The sequence below is a fragment of the Macrotis lagotis genome, chromosome 3 (genome assembly GCF_037893015.1).
Source record: "Macrotis lagotis isolate mMagLag1 chromosome 3, bilby.v1.9.chrom.fasta, whole genome shotgun sequence".
Lineage (NCBI taxonomy): Eukaryota > Metazoa > Chordata > Mammalia > Peramelemorphia > Peramelidae > Macrotis > Macrotis lagotis.
In genome coordinates this window covers 253,698,340-253,720,848 of record NC_133660.1, presented here as the reverse complement: position 1 = coordinate 253,720,848, position 22,509 = coordinate 253,698,340, and positions in this window count along the sequence as shown.

The window sequence follows — 22,509 nt, the reverse complement described above, 5'->3', positions numbered from 1 at the left end:
TCTAATCAACAATTATTTAGAGCATTTTTCATATGACTAGAATTAGCTTTAATATCTTCATCTGAGAATTGCCTTTTCATAACCCTTGATGATTTATCAATTGGGGAACTACTTATATTCTTATAAATTTACTCAGCTTTTTATGCATTTTAGAAATGAGTCCTTTTGCAGAAACATTAGTTGTGAAAATTGTTTCCTATCTCATTTCTTTCCTTTTAATCTTGGTTGCATTGGCTTTATTTGTGTAAAACTTTTCAAATTAATATAATCAAAATATCCATTTCACATTTTATTATGTTCTTTATCTTTCCTTTGGTTATAAAGAAGAATTTTCTTGACATAGCTATGGTCAAGAATGACATTTACTGAGTCTTAGAAAGACCATATTTTTCATCTAGGAGGGAATACTCAAATGTAAGAAATCATCAAACAATTTCTAAAGATGTATTAAGTATAGGAACTGTGTTGGGTGTAAAAATAGTGATGAAATATTATCTGACTTCAAGGACCATATACTCTATTTGGAAGATAGCATGAAAATATAATAAAATAGCAATGATGTTGACAATGATAACACAGCAACAACTAGCATTTATATATCATTTTAAAGTTGGCAAAACATTTTACATATATATATATATATATATATATATATATATATATATATATGTCTTTATTATCACTTTGAAATAACTCTTTCGAGTAGATGCTATTATTTTCTTATTTTCCAGATATGGAAATGGAGGTTTACAAAGTTCAAACCAGGGGAACTAGGTGGCTCAGTGGATAGAGCACCGGCCTTGAAGTCAGGAGTACCTGAGTTCAAATCCAGCCTCAGACACTTAATAATTACCTAGCTGTGTGGCCTTGGGAAAGCCACTTAACCCCATTTGCCTTGCTAAAAAATAGTTTAAACCACTTCTTAAGGGTCATATACTTAGTGTCCAAGAAAAAAATTCAAACTTTTCTTCTTGTCTCTGAATTGAGCTCCCTTTTGTTGACAATATACACTCACATACACATATATACACATGTGTTTATGTATTCATATGGATGTATATCTACATATAATTTCTTCTACAAATATATATTTCCTTTATCTGTATATATTTATACACATACATATATATTTCATATATATCAACAGAATAAATATATAAATCAGGAATAAAAAATAAGCTTGAGATATACTTAAATATAATATACTTAGGTAAAAATGAATTTGAAATTGGGTGGAGGGAGCGAAATCAGTTATAACCTTGTATAGAATGTGATGTTTGAACTGTATCTTAAAGGAAGTGAGGAATATTTTTTAACAAGTATGAGAAGAGAGCAAATTCTAGGTATAAATGACACAGAGAGGGCAGATGAAATTCTATGTGTAAAGAAAAGCAAAAAGATCAGTTTGGCTGTACTTCAGAATATAGAAAGGAGAGCAATCCCTGAAGGATTTAAGTATGGTTCTTTGACTTATGAAATATTAAAACTGGTGAAAACAAAGGTGTGGGTGACATGCTTGTTTGTTTTTTTTTATGGGAAAAGTCACATAGATCAATCATGAAATTAAAAAAATTAATTTTATGATGTGTCAGATACAAGTGCATTGAGTACACAAAAAGAGACAAAAAATGAGTCCCTGATCTCAAGGAGTTTATAATAACAAGCAGCAATGGTGGAATTTGAACTCATTTCTAAGTTCTAAGATATTTTTCCTTTTATTGGATAGTCCTAACTCCTTTGCATCCACCGTTCCAACTTCCTCCCTATTTATTCACTCTTCCACATAACAAGTCTTCAAGTGTTTGAAGTAGCTTCCATAAATCTTCTCTTTCCCAGGCAGACCTCATATACCTTCAACTCTTAGGAGCCTCTTTACCATCCTGGCTGTCCTCCTCTCCATACTCCCTAGCTTCTCAGTATCCTATGGTATTGTTATTGAATTGTTTCGGTCATGCCTGGCCCTTCATAACCCCATTTGGGGTTTCTTGACAAAGATATTGCAGTTGTCTGCCATTTCCTTCTCCACATCATTTTAAAGTTGAGAAACTAAGGTAACCAGGGGAAAGTGATTCACCCAGGGTTACATAGCTAGTAAGAATTTGAACCAAGATTAAAAGTCATAAAGGTGAGTCTTCTGTCTCCAAGGCCACTGCACAATCCTCTACATCACCTGGCTGTCCACAGTATGCTTATAGCATACCATATCAGTGTTGTTCAAGAAAGATAAACTTTCTACAAGTACTCTTATGAGTACTTGTAAATGTTAGTCTGAATAGGTCAGACTAAACAAAGGGATATCATTTCATTCTTCCTGGAAAAGATGCTTTTCTTAATGCTGCCTACCTCAATGCTACCTACAAATGCATTAATGATCAATAGTAGCAGTGTATCTTGCTTTATGTGATAGATGTGTCTCAGGAAAAAAAAAGGTACACAAATTGTCTATAAGCCAAATAATATTCTAAATGCATTATGAAAGGTTGTTAAAAGAATCCTGTGGTGAATCCTTTTTTTTGTTAAATGAAGAATTCTCCTCTAATTGATCTGTTTTGCAAATTCACATTTTCATGGAGATTATCAGCAGATGGTGTCATTTTTTTCCCCTGAAAGTGGGAGTCGATCTGTGTTGTCACATTGAACTACAAGGTTGTGAAAAGTCATGACTCAAGGATTGCCAACCATAAGCATGTCTGAAAGGAGTAAGGCAGGAGTAGACTCTAATTTTTTGTCTTTATGTAAGGGAGGGGGAGTTGGGGGGTACATATTTGAGAGCACAGATGAAATGAAAGACAGGTGCACAAACTATAGTCTAAATATAATCAAAAGCATCAAAACAGAGGACCCAACAGAGCATAGGGAAGGATTGCCAAAAAATGGGTTGGGAATGCTTGAGAAAATAAGTTATACAGAGCCAGGAGAATATGAAGAATAAAGGGCAAGATAGGGTTGAAAGGGTTATGGAAGCAATTTGTCTGGAAAAGCTTAGATCTGTCAGACAAATTAATGTATAGTGAACATTTAGGGTAGTGAGGCATACATTCTTTTCTCCATAGTACCTGACTCATAGTAGAAGCTTAATAAATTTTTATCAAATGGCTTACTATTTTTCAAGTGGAAAACCCACCAGGAGGCAAGAAGAAGGCAAGGATGACTTTTATCTGGAGAAATTCTTTCATTTCCAAGAACATTTTTTGTTATAAAGTGAGAATTCTTCTTTAACCATTAGGTGGCATTGCCAGTCACAAACCCTATCTTTACAAAAGACTTGTTCTATGGGAAATGCCATATCCACCTTGCCATAGAAACTCCACTCTAGGATAGTGAGCTCAGAGAGTAAGTGCTCACCTCTCCAATATTCTCAGAGAATAGTCAGCCTTAACCCCTTTAACTCTGTTTTTTTCTCATGTTGTCTCATGTTTTTCCTAACTACAGGGTTAAGTTAATATGAATTTGTCCAAAAAGAATTAGCTCTTGATTCCCCAAATCCAATTAGGTGGCACTATAGATAAAATGCTGAGCTTGGAGTCATGAAATCACATCTGTGTGATTCAAATCTGCTTGTAGATAGCTAGTAACTATGTGATAAATGACATCACAATCCTGTTTGCTTCAGGTTCTTCAGCTGTAAATTAAACTGCAAAAGGAAATGACAAACCAATATGCCAAGAATGGAGGCACAAAGAGTCGAACACAACTGAACAAAAATAATCTCCAATTCCCCAAATCCTAAAATCTTGACTCCACATTGAAGCTAAAATATTTCACTGAATGCTATGAGCACATTCTTGTCATAATGGAGTGAACCACCAAACCAAATAGAAATATGAACATGCTGTCCAGAGTATGCTTGTATTTATATCGAACCAACAAAAGAAATGATACAACACATTAGAGAACATCAGCTATGAGTCTATTCAACCAAGCCTTCACTTATACTTGGGCAACTCCCTCAAAAATAAGTTAGCATTCTCTGAAAGTGAGAGTTTTAGAACAGAATTATACCAAGGTCCAGGGCTCTGCTGGCGATTCCAACCAGGGGAGTTTTGGAATGTGATTCAAGGTACTTGGGTTTTTTCTATTCCAAATTTAGAAATAGAAAATCCTTTCTTAATATGGTTATTTATTCATTTCAGATGATTTGTAACCACATTTTGGGTTTTCTTGGCAAAGATACCAGAGGGGTTTCCCATTTTCATTTTCAACTAAATTTACAAAAGAAAATTGAAACAAACAGGGTTAAGAGACTTGTCTAGGGTCACATAGCATTTCTGAGGCTGGATTTGAACTCAGGAAACTGAGTCTTCCTGATTCCAAATCTAGAAATCTATGCCATCAACCAACTAGTTACCCTTTCTTAATACAGGATTTAGCAAATATCCACAATGCAGTTTCTCTTATTCTTCCCCATTTACAGACTGGGTCATCTAGATATTCCCTGGATTCCAATTGTGACTATGGAGGCAGAAAGCCAAGCAGGTCAGCAAAAGACATCTAAAAAAATTCTATCTCCTACACCATTTTTCTCTGAATTGGCCCAGCTAATGTGAAACCAAGAGCCACAGTGGTAAATTATGACTCAGGCCATTGAATGGCAGGGACAAGCTTGTTGGGAATCATTTACTGCCTAAAACTTTCCCCAGATTCTCTTTGGGAGGGAGGGATCATGTGGAGGGTAGTTAACTAGAATATCTTCTTGTAGCTGTTAAATTGTGAATGAAATAGATGAGAACCAACAAGCCAGAAAATGGTTGTAAATGTGAATGCCAATGTGTTTAATGATCCGGGAAAACAAGTTCAATTGTAGCTTGTAGGATGCAAATTACTCAATGGTTTGACCTGTCCATAAAAAGCAAAGAGGCAGAAAATTTGGGCATGCCAGTATATTATGGATTACAAATCAAGAGATGGCTCATTCCGTAGGCTAAAACAAAAACCTCTGAATTGTGTAAGCTTGGAATGCGATGACAGATATTTTGTTTTCCTCTAAGGACTGAGAGAAAATGATTGCAAGTAGTATGGAAGAAGTCAGAGCCATAGGTAGGATATTTTCATTTAAGGCAAAAATGTTTGAAGAGGTTTTTTTGGTGACAGCAAAGAATACAGTTCTCTCTCTCTCTAATGAAGTATTCTCCCAAAGGAGACATACTCTAACCCTCATCCTGTAGGTAGACTGCACAGTGCCTTGAAAAGAGTAAGTGCCTAACAAGTTCTAATAGGGAAAGGTACGACGTGAGAAAGAGGATGGAGTTCAGGGCTAATAATGCTAGATTAGTGCAATAGCATGAAATGAGGGAGTGATGATAACTTTTTCATCAAAGAATGTCAAAGCCCTTTGGACCTGTTAGCTAGATACAGCATAGTCTATAGAGAATTAATCTTAGAGATAGAATGATCATGTGCAAGTTTTGCCTCAAATGCATACATACACATGCACCTTTTAACCCCTTTAGATAATACAATAGTTCCTCATCTGTTCCAGGCTCTCAATGATGAGAGACAGTTTAAATGGAAATGATTCAGTTTTATGACATAGTGCTGTTAGACTGTCGAGGTTTCACAAACATACAACAATGAGGTCAGCACAATGGCTCTGTTGACCTTCAGTTTGGTAGTTAGTCTAATACCCCTTCTCTCCCACATTTTTCTGTCAGAGTCCACCAAATATTAGCACTGACAATGCATTTGTCAACTTCATTATCAATGTGTATCTCCCCGGAAAGTACATTGCCAAGATAAGTGAACTTGTCCACAATACTTAAAACTTCTCCATTTGCCCTAATGGATGACTCCACATAAGAATGTTGTGGTGCTGCCTGCTGGAACACCTCTGTTTTCTTGGTGTTCATTGTTAGATTAAAATTAGCACAAGTAGCAGAGAATTGATCCATATTTTGCTCCATCTCAGCTTCAGAGTTTACCATGATTGCTTGATCATCTGCAAATAGAAGATCCTGCACCAACACTCCTTTCACTTTTGTAGCCTTTTCGAGTCAAAGAATTTGTCATCAGTGCAATAGCTTACCTTGATGCCATGTTCATCCTCAGTGAAGGTGTTTGATAACATGGCTGAAAACATCCTGCTAAAAATGCGTGGAAGAAAGGACATACAATTTTGTTTTACTCGATTGGTGACTGGGAAATCTAGAGAACATCATCCACTATCCAGAACCCAGGCATGAACACCATTATGAAATTAATGATTAACTTCTCCAGGCAAGCAAATTTTGACACAATTTTCCATACTGTGATGACTGACAGTATCTACAAATGGTGAATACAGACCTCTATTCTGCTCTTGGCATTTTTCTTGGAGTTGTCTGTCAGGAAACATCATATCAACTCTTCCTGGACCCTTCCTGAAACTACACTGGCCATATTCCAAGTAAAAGACCAGGCTTTTGAGAAGGACAATGGCAAGAATCTTAGCAGCAATGACTAAAGAGAAACATCCCTGTGGTTGTCACAGGACAATCTATTTTCTTTACCTTTACAGAAATGAATGATGAATCTTTGAATTCTTGAAGGATAACCTCTTCATGCCATATAACTGGAAAATTTCAGTCAGCTTTTTGATGAGCAATGAGCCCCCCACCTTGTCGATCTCAGTTGGAATGGTATCAATACCAGGTGCTTTGCCACATGAAAGGACTGAAATGGCATTCAAAACCTCTTCTTCAGTTGGAACTTCAGCTAGGGACTGATTGACATCAACTTGAGGTTAAAGGTCAATGACTTCTGCATTGATTGATGATGGTCTGTTAAGAACACTGTAGAAGTGTTTAGCCCATCTCTCTATGATCATGTCCCTCTCATTAATCAATGTAGCTCCATTATTACTGAGAAGTTGAGCTGCATCCTGCAGGGCATAATAAAAGAACTTTGGTTTGTCACTAGATGCAAATAACTGAATTATATCTGTCTTTTTATTGAGCCAAGAGTCCTGCATCTCTCTAATATTCACTTGTACTTTACTTTTGTTGGAATTAAATGTTGCTTTCTTGGAAACAGATCGACTATCTGATGGTAAACTCTGTGGAGCTCTTGTTTTTCATTTAGCAGCTTCAGAATTTCCCCATCATTTTTATCAAAGCAGTCTTGATGTTTGCAAGGGTTCTGACCTAGAAGAGCAGATACAGAACTGTACACCAGAACTCTGAAAACTGTCCACTCTTTTTCTGCTCCACTGTTATCAGCTGTGTGTTGGCTTAGTTTTCTTTCCATGTTAGCAAAAAACTGTTCCCACTCAAAGAGGAACTCTAAACATATGACATTAATTCTTCTAGTAATCATTTTGCCTTGGGACCACTGCTTTAGTTGAATGTGAACCTTTAGCTTAGAGAGGATGAGTTTGTAATCAGTCCAGCATTCTGTACCATGCATTGTCTTTGTCACTCTCACATCACAAAAACATACGCAATATATGCCAATATTTGCTAGAAGGGTGTATATATTTTATATATAGACATGTGCAAGTATACACACCAGCATCCACACACATACACATAACCACATACATATCTGTATATAGTTTACTACATCTACACGTATACATATTGGCAAGCATATATGGATATATGTTAAAAACAAATATGGAAAGTTAGCTTTTCAATCTGTAAAAATGGTCTATTAGGAAGAAACTTATTATCTTGTTATTATTATCTTCTTCAAGTAAGTACATAGTGTCTGTTGCATAAAACATATAATAAGTCATGACACATAGTGACTTGAAAGCTATTCAGGTAAGTGGGAAAGCTTAGGATGGCAAATTAATTTTGGAAAATGGACTTGCTGAAGTTTAAGAGGAGGCCACCTATCTAGATTCTCCTCATTTGTCTTCTCCAAATCTATTCATTGCCTTCTCTGGGTTTCCAGGTACTCTGTCCCTCTGCTGCAAAGTATGGAAATCCATTAGGAAGCTAGTTGTTATAGTAGCTAGAGGTCTGAATTTGGATCTTTGCCTCAGATGCTTAACATATGAAATTCCTCCCTTCAGTCTTTGTTTTCTTATCTAAAGAAAGGGGATAATAATAGTCCTTACCTCAGGGAGTCCTTGTGAAAGTCTAGTGAGATAACTAAAGGTCCACATAAACAAACAAACAGTCCAAGAAAGAAGTAAGCTCATACACAATCAAACAAATGAGGGATTAATAAACAAATAAATGGACTGACTGACTGACTGAAAGGATAGATAAATGAATACATAAACCAGTTAATGACAGAATAAATAATTACATAAAAAGAGAATTAAATAAGTAAATAAACCTCAAGGTCTACATAAATAATAAAAATATAATGATAATTACTTGTGAATTCTGTGACCAGAAACACCTTCCTCTTTGCCAGGGATAAATAATCTTAGCTTCAATAGAATTATCTCTATGATTACAATGGGAAAACTGAGATTTCTGTTTCTACCCATCAAAATAGAGTCTGTCTTATGGAGAATGCCTGAGGGTCCCTCCTTTCATTCAACCTTAGAAATACTCTCTAACCTGTGTGAGATGATGCTGAGCATTGGTGAGGGGGAAGGGAGTGTTGGAAATTTTAGGATGGAAGAATCACTGTCTCTAAGGAGCACCAGAGTATTCAAGTGAAAGCCATTTGGCCTTTTGACTCTCTAATCCTTCAATACCAACATCCAGGGTAATGGAGTCAAGTTCTTTCAGAATGTGATGGCTTCTATGGATTTTTTTTACTAGAGTTTCTATTGTCCTGGAAGACCATCATTTATTAAATTGTATCCGAATTGTATCCAAATCAGAGTTCCTCAGATTTTTATAAATCAGATCTGTGAAAAAAATCTATTTATTTTATGACAAATATTATATCTCCATTATATGAATATGGAATATGACTTCTAGCTGCTCTCTAGCTCTTTCATTTTTATCAAGGCAATGGGGTTAAGTGACTTGCCCAAGGTCACACAGCTAGGTAATTATTAAGTGTCTGAGGACTGATTTGAACTCAGATCTTCCTTACTCCAGGACTGGTGCTCTATCCACCATGCCACATAGCTGTCTCTGCTCTCTAGCTCTTTAAGAAGTGGAAATGGTCAGCACCCCTCCATTAAAAAAGACACTGAACTGGAAGTGGATTCATTGTAGTAAACTCACATCTTCCTTAGCCTTTAGCCCACATATCTCAATTTTTCCTTGTCTTTTCTGACCCTAGCTCATTAGTAGCTCTCCTTTTCTTTTTAGTTTAGGATCATGGCTGTTATAATCTGTCTTTGACACTTTGATTCTTAGGTGTGAAGATGTTATTTCTCTTAAGATTCTATTCTAAATATACCTTTGCTTTTCTGACTTCCCTTCCCTTATCAGTCATCCAGGTTAAGATACCTCATATCTTCCTGAAAGGGGTTCAACAGCCAAATCAATAATTTGAGATTTAGAAGCCACTGTTGAGTGACAGCTGTTTTGGCGGTATGCTAAGTGTCTGTGATTTTCTTAATGTGGAAACTCTCTCCACCAAGACATATCATAATCTGAAAATAACTTAAAAGAGATGTCTTTCAAAGTTTTCTAAGTCTCCACGAAGTTAAAAGAATTTGTAGAGGGTCATACAGCCAGTATACATATAGTCATGACAATTATGTACCATTCTAATACTGAATTGCTCTAGGTTTTATTCATTTTATAACTATTTACCACTTGAACTGGAAATTAAAAGAACAGTGGACTGGTTCATAGTAAATGTTTACACAGGCTTATTGATTAATTGATAATACATTCACGTAAAAGAAATGAAATTAACGTATCCAAGCATACTTCAATATATCAAAGAATATGAGATTATCCCCCATATAATATTCCCTTTGGTAGTTCAAACTGTGATCCATTCATGCTTTCTCTAATGGCTTAATTTTGGTTTATGCTTATCCATGTATTCTTCCTTTAGAAAACACTTATTACACTGCCATGTCTTTTAACATTCTATGATTACCAGAATTGTTCATCTGCTATCCCATTTAACCTTTTCATTACCTATTACAGCATACATTTCTTAATATATTTCAAAGATGTTTTTTTCAGATCTTCTGTTCCATGTGCTATGATATACTCCTTTCCATCCTATCTCTTTTTGTCATCATTTGGGATACCAAAAATTTTGATTCTTCACAGATTATGATAATCCAAAGTTTGTCTACACAGAAAAACCAATGGAAGAATGGGGTGATAAGAAGGATGGGTTTTTGATACAGGGAGCAACATCGATTCACTGAAATTGATGCACAATTTCCAAATTTAATTCAATCTAAATTCTTTCTCTGGATAAATTTTTGTCCAATTCACTGTGGTTTATCCCCCTGGATGTATCTATGATCTAGCTATGATCTAGCTATCTCTATCTATCTATCTATCTATCTATCTATCTATCTATCTATCTATCATCATCATCATCATCATCATCTACCTATTTATTTCTTTCTATCTTTCAATATCTATCTATATAATCTATTTATCTATCTTTCTATCATCTATCATCTATCTATGTATCATTCTATTATATATCATCCTATTTTTCTTTCTTTCTATTCTTTATCTATCTTTCTTTTGTCCATCTTTCACCTATCATCTGTCTATCTACATCTTTCTTTCCATCATCTATCATCTCTATCATCTATCTATCTATCTATCTATCTATCTATCTATCTATCTATCTATCTATCATCTGTCTATCTATCTACCTTTCTATCTATCTATCTATCTATCTATCTATCTATCTATCTATCTATCATCTGTCTATCTATCTACCTTTCTATCTATCTATCTATCTATCTATCTATCTATCTATCCATCTATCTTTCCATTTATCTATTCATCAATCTACCAAGGAAGAATATTAAATAAAGAAAACATTGAAATTCTATTTTGATCTAGGCTCAGACTCCATCAATTCTTCCTCTGGAAGAGGATAGCATTTTTCACTCTTCATGTTTTGGAATTATTTTAGATCATTGCATTGCTGATAAAAGCTGTCATTCACAGCTAATAGTCTAATACTGTTGCTGCTATGCATAAAGTGATCCATGTTCTGCTCACTTTACTTTATCAGTCCATGTAAGTCTTTTCAAATTTCTTTCTTTTTTTGGAGAATGTTCAAGCAAAAATACCCTTGTGGTTCCATCTAAAAGGAATTTTGCATGATCTTGACATATGACAGACCCATAGCTGGCAGAAAGCCTTCATGACTGATTTTGCTAAATTGAGCCAAATCTTTACTTAATACAAACAAGGAACACATAGCAATCTCATTTTCCCCTCAGAACTAGCATGACTAGAAGGTGAAAGGATAAATTGACAAAGTGAATGTGTGACTGAATGAAGAAACAAATGAATGAAAAATTATTTATTAAATGTTTCTTATTTAAAAATAAATAATAAGGACTGATGATGCAAATATCAAAAACAAAACTAATCAAAGCCTTTTACTAATCTTTCAGTAGTAACTATCTACCATATCAGGCACAATTTTAAATTCTGTGAGACAGGTACAAAAAATGAGAGATGAGGAGCAAAGATCTATTGATCGATCTGTCTATCTATCCATCTATCTATATCTATCCAGCTTTCTGTCTTTTTATCTCTCACCTATCTATCTATAGCTATCATCTTTCTATTTATCCATTCATCAATCTAGTAGGGAAAAATCAAATAAAGAAAAATTTAAAAATTTGATCATATTCAAAGATTTAAGAAAAAAAAATTATGAGTAAATGACTTTCATTTCAATTCCACAAGTAGCACTTTTAAATACCTAGAATATGTCAGAAATTGTTCTACATACTGAAAATAAAAGATAAAAATAAAACAACCCTTGTCCTCAAGGAGTATACATCGGACTATAAATGAGTACAGTCTTAATAAAGTTGGATTAAGTAGTTTTATTAATGTTAATGATGATGGCAATGTTAAGAACTCTTGTTATCATTACTAAAAATTATTTTTATTATTAAGACTACTTAATCTTGGAAGATAAAGGTTGAAAAAAGAAATAATAAAAAGTTATAAGTTCGAATCCTATAAAACTAATATCAGTGAGCATCCTTTGAAATTTTCAAATGTTCATAGCAGGACAAATATAATTTTTATAGGTAGAAGCCAAAAGAAAAACAATAAAAATTGTAAAATCTAATCACATATAGTAAAGCCTGTGACTAGACTTTGAAATTGCAAAATAGTAAGACAAAAGAACTAAAGCAGGCAGATACTCAGCTTATGGAGATAATTTGCTACCAAGAAAACATGAAGACTAAAAATAGAAAAATAAACTTTTAGATAAATTCATAAGGATATGTTCAGAGAAATTTATTTTTTTTTAATACACTGGACCTGTGCATGAAGTAGTTTTCTAAGGGGCTCACTGTGGCACTAAAAGAGACTTATATAAGCATGTTCATGAGTGAACTTTGTCAAAGCATGAAAAAAAACAAATTTAAGAGTAGAATATCAAAACTATTAAAATCCTTTCTCTGGTTGTGTCTATAGAACAGTGAGAGATGTGTTAATTTAGTTTAAAAAGAAAATTCAAGGAGACTTTTCTTGGAGATGTATGGGTAAAATCATTTAATTAATTGTTCTTTTTATATCTCAATCAGTTTTAGCATCTTGTTGACCCAAATGGATGTTTTTCATTTGTGTAACTTAATGTTCTCTAATGCTTTATTCATTTTATTACTTTATTGAAGTGATTTTTTTTCTCCTTTTGATTTCTTGAATCTTCTTCCATGGGAGGGGTTTTTTTTTTCCCAGTTGGGGAAATAAATCCTTTTTGCGTCATAAAACCATCATCCTACTTGGCATGAATGAAAGGATAGTTCAAAATGTCTCACAAATGGGAAAGTGCAAAAATAGGAAAAAAAAGTTAGCATTTAAAAATAGATCTTAGTTTTAAGAGAAATGCTGTCCAGTCAGGTTCCAAGAGAGTAGCAGCAGATGCAGAGGCTGGACCATAGGATTACCTTTGAAAGCTATGACGCCTAATCTTAAACTATGTAAAGGTACTGCCCACAGTGTGAGTTGGTCCAGGCAAGTGGCCAGCAGTCTTATGCTGGCTGTCAGTGGAGAAGGAAAGCAGATGATGGAACATTTGGGATCTATTTTTCAGGAACTAAATGGCTCAGCTAGTGACAAAGGAGGCCCGAAATGCCCCCTGTTGGAAGGTGATAGGGATTTCGCTTTTTTTCTCTTTTTCCCCCTCCTTTTCCCCTCTTTTCTTTTTTACATTCAGGGATGGAGGCTGGGAGAAGGCACACAATCTGTCTAAGCATCTGCTACCTCCACCTCCCCTATTGTGACTTTTTTTTTTTTCTGTTTTCCTTCTCTCATCAGAAATGTAAAGCTTTGGAACACACAGACATACACATACACATACACACTCAATCCACATCTTATTTTTATAAGCAATTCCCAATTTTTTGATTTCCCTTTCTTTTCCAAGGGGGAAAACAACTATATTAGGAACATAAATGTAAAATTGGAAGAGAGCTTAGAGGTCATCTAGTTCCCAACCTTCATTTTGAAGGCTAAGAGATTCATTGGGGTCATACAGGTAATACATGTCAGCTGTGTATATTTACTGGAGACAGGTAGGTGGCACTGTGTAGAGTACCCACTCATCTTCCTTAATTCAAATTAGATCCTAGCCACTAACTAGTGATGTAATCCTAGAGAAGTCATTTAATGCAGAATGCCCCAGTTTCCTTATCTGTAAAATGAGCTGGAGGAGGAAATTTGAAAATGACCACCATATCTTTAACCAAGAAAACTCCAAATAGAGTCCCAAATTGAACATCCCTGAGATGACTAAACGCAATAGTAAGAGAGAGAAATAAAAAATGGTGGATGAGCAGGGGGGAGCCCTGAGGGACTATGTGGGATCTGCTTGACAGTCCCATATTTTCCCTGATTATTGTTTTTCTGTTTTCTCTTCTTGTCTGCTTTGGTTCACTCACTTCTACGCACACATTTTGAGAATACCATATAATCTTGTGGCTTCCTGTATATACCACAAAAAGCTGTAGGCAGGGGCCATTATTTTCTACATGCTATTTTGCATACTAATTTTCCACTAAAAAGAAAATTTCCAAGTGGAAATATAGTGAAAGGGCTTTGCTTATGACAGCTAAGCTGTGCAATGGACAGGGGTCAGGGTCCTGAGACAGAAATCTCTGAGTCTATATCCAACCTCAAAAGCTTATTAATTTTGTGATTCTGGGCAAATCACTTAATCTTTTTCTGAGTCAGTTTCTTCCACTATAATGACTGATTCTTATCCTTTGTAATTGAAGAAGTCTATGACATTAAATGAAGGATAACATGACATGTATATTATGTGATTCTCACTGTCTCTTCCGGAACTGTCTTAGCCAGTAGCCGGATAGTATAGGAAACAGATCATGGATCAGGATACATGGCCTTTTAGCTATATGTCTTATCTATATCATCTAGTCACAGTGTTATGGTTACACCAGGCTGAGGGGTTTTAACTTAGTGACATTTAGTTAAAATTCAACAACTTGTAACTGGATCCTTTTTGCCTATCTCAATAAGGATATCCAATGTTGGTGATGTCTTTGTCACTAGATACATTTTATATATGGAATGATGGTTCTACTTGTAGGTGAAAACATTGGCATGGTAAAATTATCCTAACCTGTTTTATGATGGTCTATTTTATTCCCTTGAAACCATACTCCTCTTGGAACCCCAAAACTTCGATTTCCTGGAAGCTGCCCAGTGGGTTACGGAAATAATGCCACCATATCAATAGCTGGCATCATTTATGGTCAGAGCTACAATGGTGTCTGATCATCTTCAGTCCTCTGACTTTAGTTCTTCATTTATGAAAGCATTCTTGGAAAATACTTTCACAATGTAAATAGCAACAACACCTACTTCATAAGATTGATTGGGATAAAATTTGTAAGCTACTTAGCCCTCTCACTTGTATATTACAAGTATATAATAAATACTTCTATTCTTGCCTTTCCTTTATGGAGAAGAGGAAATCCTTGGAATTCCAAAGAAGGAAATAAGAATAAGAAATGTCATCTTATGCTATTTAAAGTGTATTATTCATCCACATTGAAGAGGGTCAACTTGACCACAGAGGAATAATACTGAAGGCCAAGATGAGAAGATGGACTAAAATTAACAAACAGATGGTAGAACAAATAGAGATTTTGGTCAAAGTAGTGACAAATTCAAGTTAAATGAATTGGAATGCATTCCATGCCATCTTTTCATTGATGTAATTATGCCTAAGAGATTTTCTCTCCTGGCTCATCACTTCTTCCTACACTCATAACGAGCCCCTCCTTCTGAATGAGGAGATCAGTCTTTTCTTGGATTTCATTATTATGGGTTCAAATTCTGCCTTTGATATTTACTAGTTGTATGGACATTTGATAGAAAGTAAACTTGGTTGGGGTTTTTTGTTTGATATTTTGTCTTTTTGTTTCTTGTTTTTTTTTTTTTGCTTTGTTTTGCTATTCAGCATCCAGAACAATACTGAGCACATAGCATTTAATAATATGTTGATTTGTGGGCAAGTCTTTTAACCTCCATAAACATATTTCTTGATGTGAAAAATGGAGATATCTCTTAAATTTCCTTTGTAGAATTGTTATGAAGGGTAAGTACAATTATATATACATATACATATATATATATATATATAAAATAGTTTATAAATTTAAACACTATATAAATGTCACATAATTTTTATTCATATGTCAGAGGGCCATGGATTGAAATCTGGAAATGACTCTAGATTATCTGTTCCAAAATCTGTCCCACTTAACAGATAATCAAATTAAGTTACAGGAAAATTAAATAATCTGTCTATCATCAAACTTTATACAGATGGCAAGCATTAGTGAAAGAATCTGAAGCCATTGTCACCAAGTCCATAACTAGTCCCCAATCTAAGAAGTCATAAACCCCCTTAAATCTTCTATTGGATTATAATTTCCGTGAGAACAGGGATTATGCACTCCATAAAGTCTAATGCAAGCATCTGAACATATTAGCATTCCATAGACAAATGTTGAGTGAATGAATATATCAATGAATGAATAGTTTTAGTCCCAAAAGCTAAATGGTCAATGAATTTCTTTGGACCCAAGAATGTTCAAAACAAATCAATTCAGAAGATAACAGAGAAGATGGAATGAGCTCTTAGTTTTAGTTATTTGAATTCTGGATTAAGAGAGACCAATTTGACCCAATTGTATTTCATTTAGACTTTATTTGGCTTCTCTGTGAATCTTGAGGAAAATTGTTTAGGACAATTTCTAGAATGGTTTTACATTAAATAAAAAAGGTGACTAAACAAGTCACACACAACTTTCTCTACCTAGGTATTAGAGAACAGAGGAAGTCCACTGTCTATTTAAGACTCTTGGTCTTAAGATGGCTTGCCAAGCAGAAATATTTTAATTGTATTTTTGACTAACATAATAACTTTTAGTCTTAGAGAGAGATCCTTGGGATTCAGAGGGGCTAAAGAACTTCTGCTTATTCATACAGTTAGGAAGTAGGATTTGAGTATGTCATTCTGACTCTTCATATTCTCTCAACTGGGTGATGATCTCTTATCCAAAAAAGTAGAAATTATGTAGAGAGCCTTTTATCTTTCAATTGAACAAATAAATAACCTTTTATTAGCTCATATAGTGGTTAATTCTTGAAATCATTCTTTTTGGGCATAAATGAGCAACATGTCCATCAAGAAGCAGGCATGATGAGGAAAGCTATGGTACATGCATATGGTACATATATCTAAACATGTATTCACATGTGTTTACATGTGTATTACACAATGCATACAGGCATGGATTTATGTGTATATCCATATATTCACATCAGTGTGACTATATGTATGTATGTATGTGTATATATATATATATATATATATTTAAAGTTTATAAGCTGTTTACATATACTATTTCATTTGGACAGAAAAACATGGTAACAGATGAAAACAGTTTTGTTTTGTTTTTTTCTCATCACAGACTGACCAATAAGGAAACTGAAATTCAAGAGTATGTACCTGTTATCATAAAGCTAGAAAATGTCAGATGTGGGATCTGAACCGTGTTCTTCTGATTGAAATTTTACTACTCCTTCTACCTTTCCTGGCCTGGACTCAGCTATTATAATTAAAGTAGTATTAAGAAATTCTTAAGAAACATACTCATTTAAGACGATGAGGTTGAGGTCTTCTGAGCTAAGCTGCTACAGAAAAACAAAACAGTTTTTCATTTTCTTTTTTTTTTAATTCCAGACCAGTGATTCCATAAGTATAAGGAGTTCTTCCAATGAAGATCAGTGATTTTTCTGTAACATTTAATCTTAGAAAGTTCTTGAAGCATTGTGAGCTTGTGACCGACACAGGTACAGACTATGAGGCCATGCCAGAGATAAGACTTGATCCTAGATTTTCCCGACTCTGTGGCTAACCATCTATGAACGATGCAAAGCTGCCACCTCTAAATTATAAATAACTTTCATTATTCTCAATCCTCCTTTCCAAATCTTGTTAACTGACATGCTTGCTGAGGAAGTGAATGCTCCTGGGGTGCCTTCCCTTGGAGTGAAGGGTTCATTTTAATTGAAAAGGGCCAATGATGAATGGCCAGTAAGAGAGAAATAGATCAGGGGCCAGATTGCCATTTTTTTAGGATGTGCGTTCTCATTTAGGGAAGAAAAAATGGTTAAGTTTTAAGCACGTAGACCCTTTCCCAGAGGTGAGTTACCTTCCTATTGTCTCAGGCTCCCCAAACAAAAGGGAGATGGACACTCATCAGTTTATTATCAGAGAACATTGACAATAGAAAGGATTCATTTAGGAGACTCTAAACCTTGTAACTTCAGAAAGAACACACACACACACAACACACAACAACACATATATACACATACAACACACATATATTACACAGTACACACACACATATATACACACACACACACACACTCATACACACAAAGCTATTTACAGTAATAAGACCAAAGGGACAGCAGAGGAAACACCCCTGCAGTGTAATCAATGGTCAATACTTGCACATAAGTCAAAACGGCCTAAATTGCTCCAAATGAGGAATAGCTGATGTCAGGTCCTTTCTTGGTTCTGGATTCTCACATTGTTCACAATGATAGAATAATAACAAATTCTGTTTATCCTGAGATATTATCCTGGGTTTTATTTTTAATTATCAGTATTCATATACTCAAATTATGAAGTGATCAGACAGATATTTCTTGAGAGACCTTAATGACAGATCAATCTTTATACTATTAGCAGAATATGACATTAGAGAATCAATTAATCTTACATCATTGAATATCTGTCTTCTGTCCAATTTGTAGAGCCAGATGGGAAAATTGCAGCTCTCATCAGAAATTGGTGAGTCCAGAAGATCCACCCTCAAGTCACATTTCTCTGGGTCTATGCCCCCTTGATGGTGTTTCTGCCCACCCCTTTGGTCACAAAACTTGTAACCACAAAGGAATTATTTTCCCCCAAAACACAGAAGGTCAACTTTGGGAGAATCCTTTTCTTTATAAAATATGATCCAGGAAAAAAATAGCAATTTTGAGGTGGTTGTGGATGACAAGAATTGTAACTCATCTTTGATTGCCAAATAGAAATAATTGCCACATTGCCAATAATTGCCAAAAAAGAAAATGCTTTGACAACATTCATGTCAACTCTCCATGGACATATGATATGGGGGAAGGAATGAATTTAGAAGAACCCATCTTAGAAATAGAAATTGAGGGGTGAGAGTGGGAAGAGTCATGTTCACTTTTTCACAGATTTTCCAACTGTGCCCCTTATAGGACCAAGGTGACCTTGGTTGAGTTATTTCAACATTCAGTCGGATTTCTTAAACATAAAATGGAGATGGTAATTATGGATTATGGTGAGACTCAAATGAGAATTAAAGTGCTTCGTAAAATTTAAAATACAATATGAACAGGAGTTATTTTTATGAGAGACATTTTACTGTATAAAATGGAGTTGCAGAAGAATTGAGTTCAAGATCTATCATTTATACATTCTGGTTATGTTGACACTAGCAAAGTCAAAGAACTCCATTTTCTAGTTCTCTCTTTAAGACTATAATTGAAAATTACCTCTCAATCTGTAGTGATCAGATTTTCTCATCAAACATTTCTTGGGTAGATGAAACCATACATCTAGACTTTTTCTCCTCTCTCCATTTCTCTCTTCCCTTCTTCCCTCCTTCCTTGGATCATGCCAATTTGGATCATTGTATTTCTGAGAATAGCTAACTAATTCACAAATAATCATTTTATGAGATTGCTATTATTTTATATATAGTACATTTTCCTTCCCATCAGGTCATGTAAGTCTTTTCCAGGTTTTTTTGAGAGCATCCTAATCACCATTTTGTTATAGTACAATAGTATTCTATCACACTCACATAGCACAATTTGCTCAACGACTGATAAGCATCCTCCCAATTTCCAGCTACCTGCCACCAAAAAAGAGCTGCGATAAAATTTCTACACATGTAGATCCTTTCCTCACTTTTTTGAAATCTCTGTTCAGATACAGACCTAGTAGTAGCTCTGCTAGGTCAAAGGATATGCAAAGTTTTACAGTCATTTTTGCAAAGTTCCAAATTTCTCTAAAGAAAAGTTGTCAGTTCAGTGTCTCTCTCATCTCTCCCACAAAAGTCTCTCATCTTTCCCACATCCCTTCAAACATTTATTTTTCTGTCCAATTAGCATATTTAATAAGTTTGAGGTCATACCTAAGAATTGTTTCCATTTAATTTCTTCTACTCAATAGTGATTTAGAACACCTTCTCATATGGCTATAGATAGCTTTGGCTCCTTCATCTAAAACTGTGCATATCTTTTGATTATTTCTCAATTGGGAAATGGCTCCTATTTTTATAAATTTAATTCAGTTCTCTGTTTATCTGGGGGAAAAGACCTTTATCAGAGAAACTGACTTCATTTTTTCACAATTATGATTGCTGAAATGTATTTCCCTCCATCCCATTTCCCCATTTATTTTCTCTCAATTCATCCTGTCCATCCTCAAAAATATTTTGCTTCTGATTTGTATCTCCCCATTTGTCTTTTCATCTATCAACTCCCATTCCCTCATTGTCTTATCCCCTTAACCTCCTACTTTCCTGTAGGGCAAGATAGATTTCTATATTCAATTGAGTGTGTATGTTGTATATCTTTACCCCAAATCTGATGAGAGTAAAGTTCACTCTCTCTGCTATTTTTCCCATCTTCACCTCCATTGTAAAAACTTGCCCTTGTCTTTTTAATGTGAGATAATTTACCCTAATCTACCTCACCTTTTCCCTTTCTCTTTCTTTCCCCTTAATTTTTTATATATCAACTCTTCATAGTCATCTCACACTTGTGCCTTCAGTCTATATATTCTTCTAACTGCTCTAATGATGAGAAAATTTTTATGACTTACTTTTCATCTTTCCATGGAGGAATGAAAACAGTTTAACTGTATTAAGCCCCTTATTATTTCCCTTTCTTTTTTTTAATTTTCATTTGTTCCATTTGTACATGCATATTTCCAAGTTACAAAATTTCCCTCCACCCTTCCTTCCCACCCCCTCCCCTCAGGAGGGAATAGTCAGGTTAGCATTTTCATATATAAATTTTGTTAAACATATTTGCAAATTAGCAATTTTTAGCATGAGGAATTAGGATTAAGGGAAAGAGATACATAAGAAATAATGCTTATAAAGTGTTCATCAAATTCACTAGGTGTGCTTTTTTGTGTTTTGTTTTGTTTCGTTTTGTTTCCTCTGGCTGGGGATAACATAGACCATAACAGTCTAATACAGTTGTCTAAGCTCTCTGACTGTCAAAGGAATTGCTTTCATCAGGGTTGTTCATCTCATAATGTTGTTGGTGTGTACATTGTTCTCTTGGCTCTACTCCATTTTCTCAGTATCAGATCCCCTAAGTCATCCCATGCCTCTCTAGAGTCTGACCATTTATGTTTTCTTATAGAACAATAATATTCCATAGTATTCATGTACCATAACTTGTTTAACCATTCCCCAAAGGATGGGCATCCCCTCAATCTCCAATTCTTTGTTACTGCAAAAGCAATATGTAGAACTTTTCCCATATTTTTACAATTTCTTCTGGATATAGTCCTAGAATTGGAATTGCTGGGTCAAAGGGTAGGAACAGTTTTATTGCTATTTGGGCATAGTTCTATATTGTTCTCCAGAAAAGTTGGATCCATTCACAACTCCACCAGCAAGGCATCAATGTCCCAATCCTCCCACAAACCTCTCCAGCACTGATTATCTTCCCTTTTTCTCATCTTGTATAATATAATAGGTGTGAGACAATATCTCATTGTTGTTTTAATTTGCATTTCTCTAATCAATTGTGATTTGGAGCATTTTTTCCTATGACTATATATAGCTTTAATTTCTTCTTTTGAAAACTGTTCATATCCTTTGACCATTTATCAATTGGGCAATGATTTGTGATCTTATAAATTGGATGCAATTCACTATTTAATTTAGAAATGAGACCTTTCTCAAAACTCCTGGTTGTGAAGATTGCTTCCCAGCTTTCTACTTTTTTCTACTTTTGGCAGCATTGATTTTCTTAGTACAAAAGCTTTTTAATTTAATAAAGTCAAAGTCATTCATTTTGCAGTTTATAATGTGTTCTAAATTCTTCTTTGGTCATAAATTTATCCCTTTCCCAAAGATCAAATAGATGAGTAATTTTAGTCTATTAATTTATTTATGGTATTGCTACTTATGTCTAAATCCTGTATCCATTTTGACCTTATTTTGATATAGAGTGTGAGATGTGGGTCTATAACTAGTTTTTGACATACAATTTTCCAGTTTTCCCAACAATTTTTGTCAAATAGTGAGTTCTTATCCCATAAGCTGATGTCTTTGGATCTGTCAAATAGTTTACTGTAGTCATTTACTGCAGTTTCTTTTGAACCTATCCTAATCCATTGATCCATTATACTTTCTTAACAAGTACCAGGTAGGTTTGATGGCTGCTGCTTTCTAGCATAGTTTTAGATCTGGAAGAGGTAGGCCACCTTCCTTTTTCATCAGTTCCCTTGCTATTGTCGACCTTTTGTTGCTCCAGATGAATTTTATTACTATTTTTTCCTAGCTCAGTAAAGTAGTTATTTGGTAGTTTGATTGGTATGGCACTGAATAAGTAATTTAATTTGGGTCGAATTGTCATTTTTATTATATGAGATCGACCTAACCATGAGCATTTGACATTTTTCCAATTATTTAGATCTGATTTTATTTGAGTGAGGAGGGCCTTATAATTGTGTTCATACAGTTTCTGGGTTTGTCTTGGGAGGTAGATTCCAAGTATTAAATGTTGTCCATAGTTATTTTAAATGGAATTTCCCCTTCTACCTCTTGTTCTTGGGCTTTGCTGTTCATATATAGAAATGCTAATGATTCATGTGGGTTCATTTTAC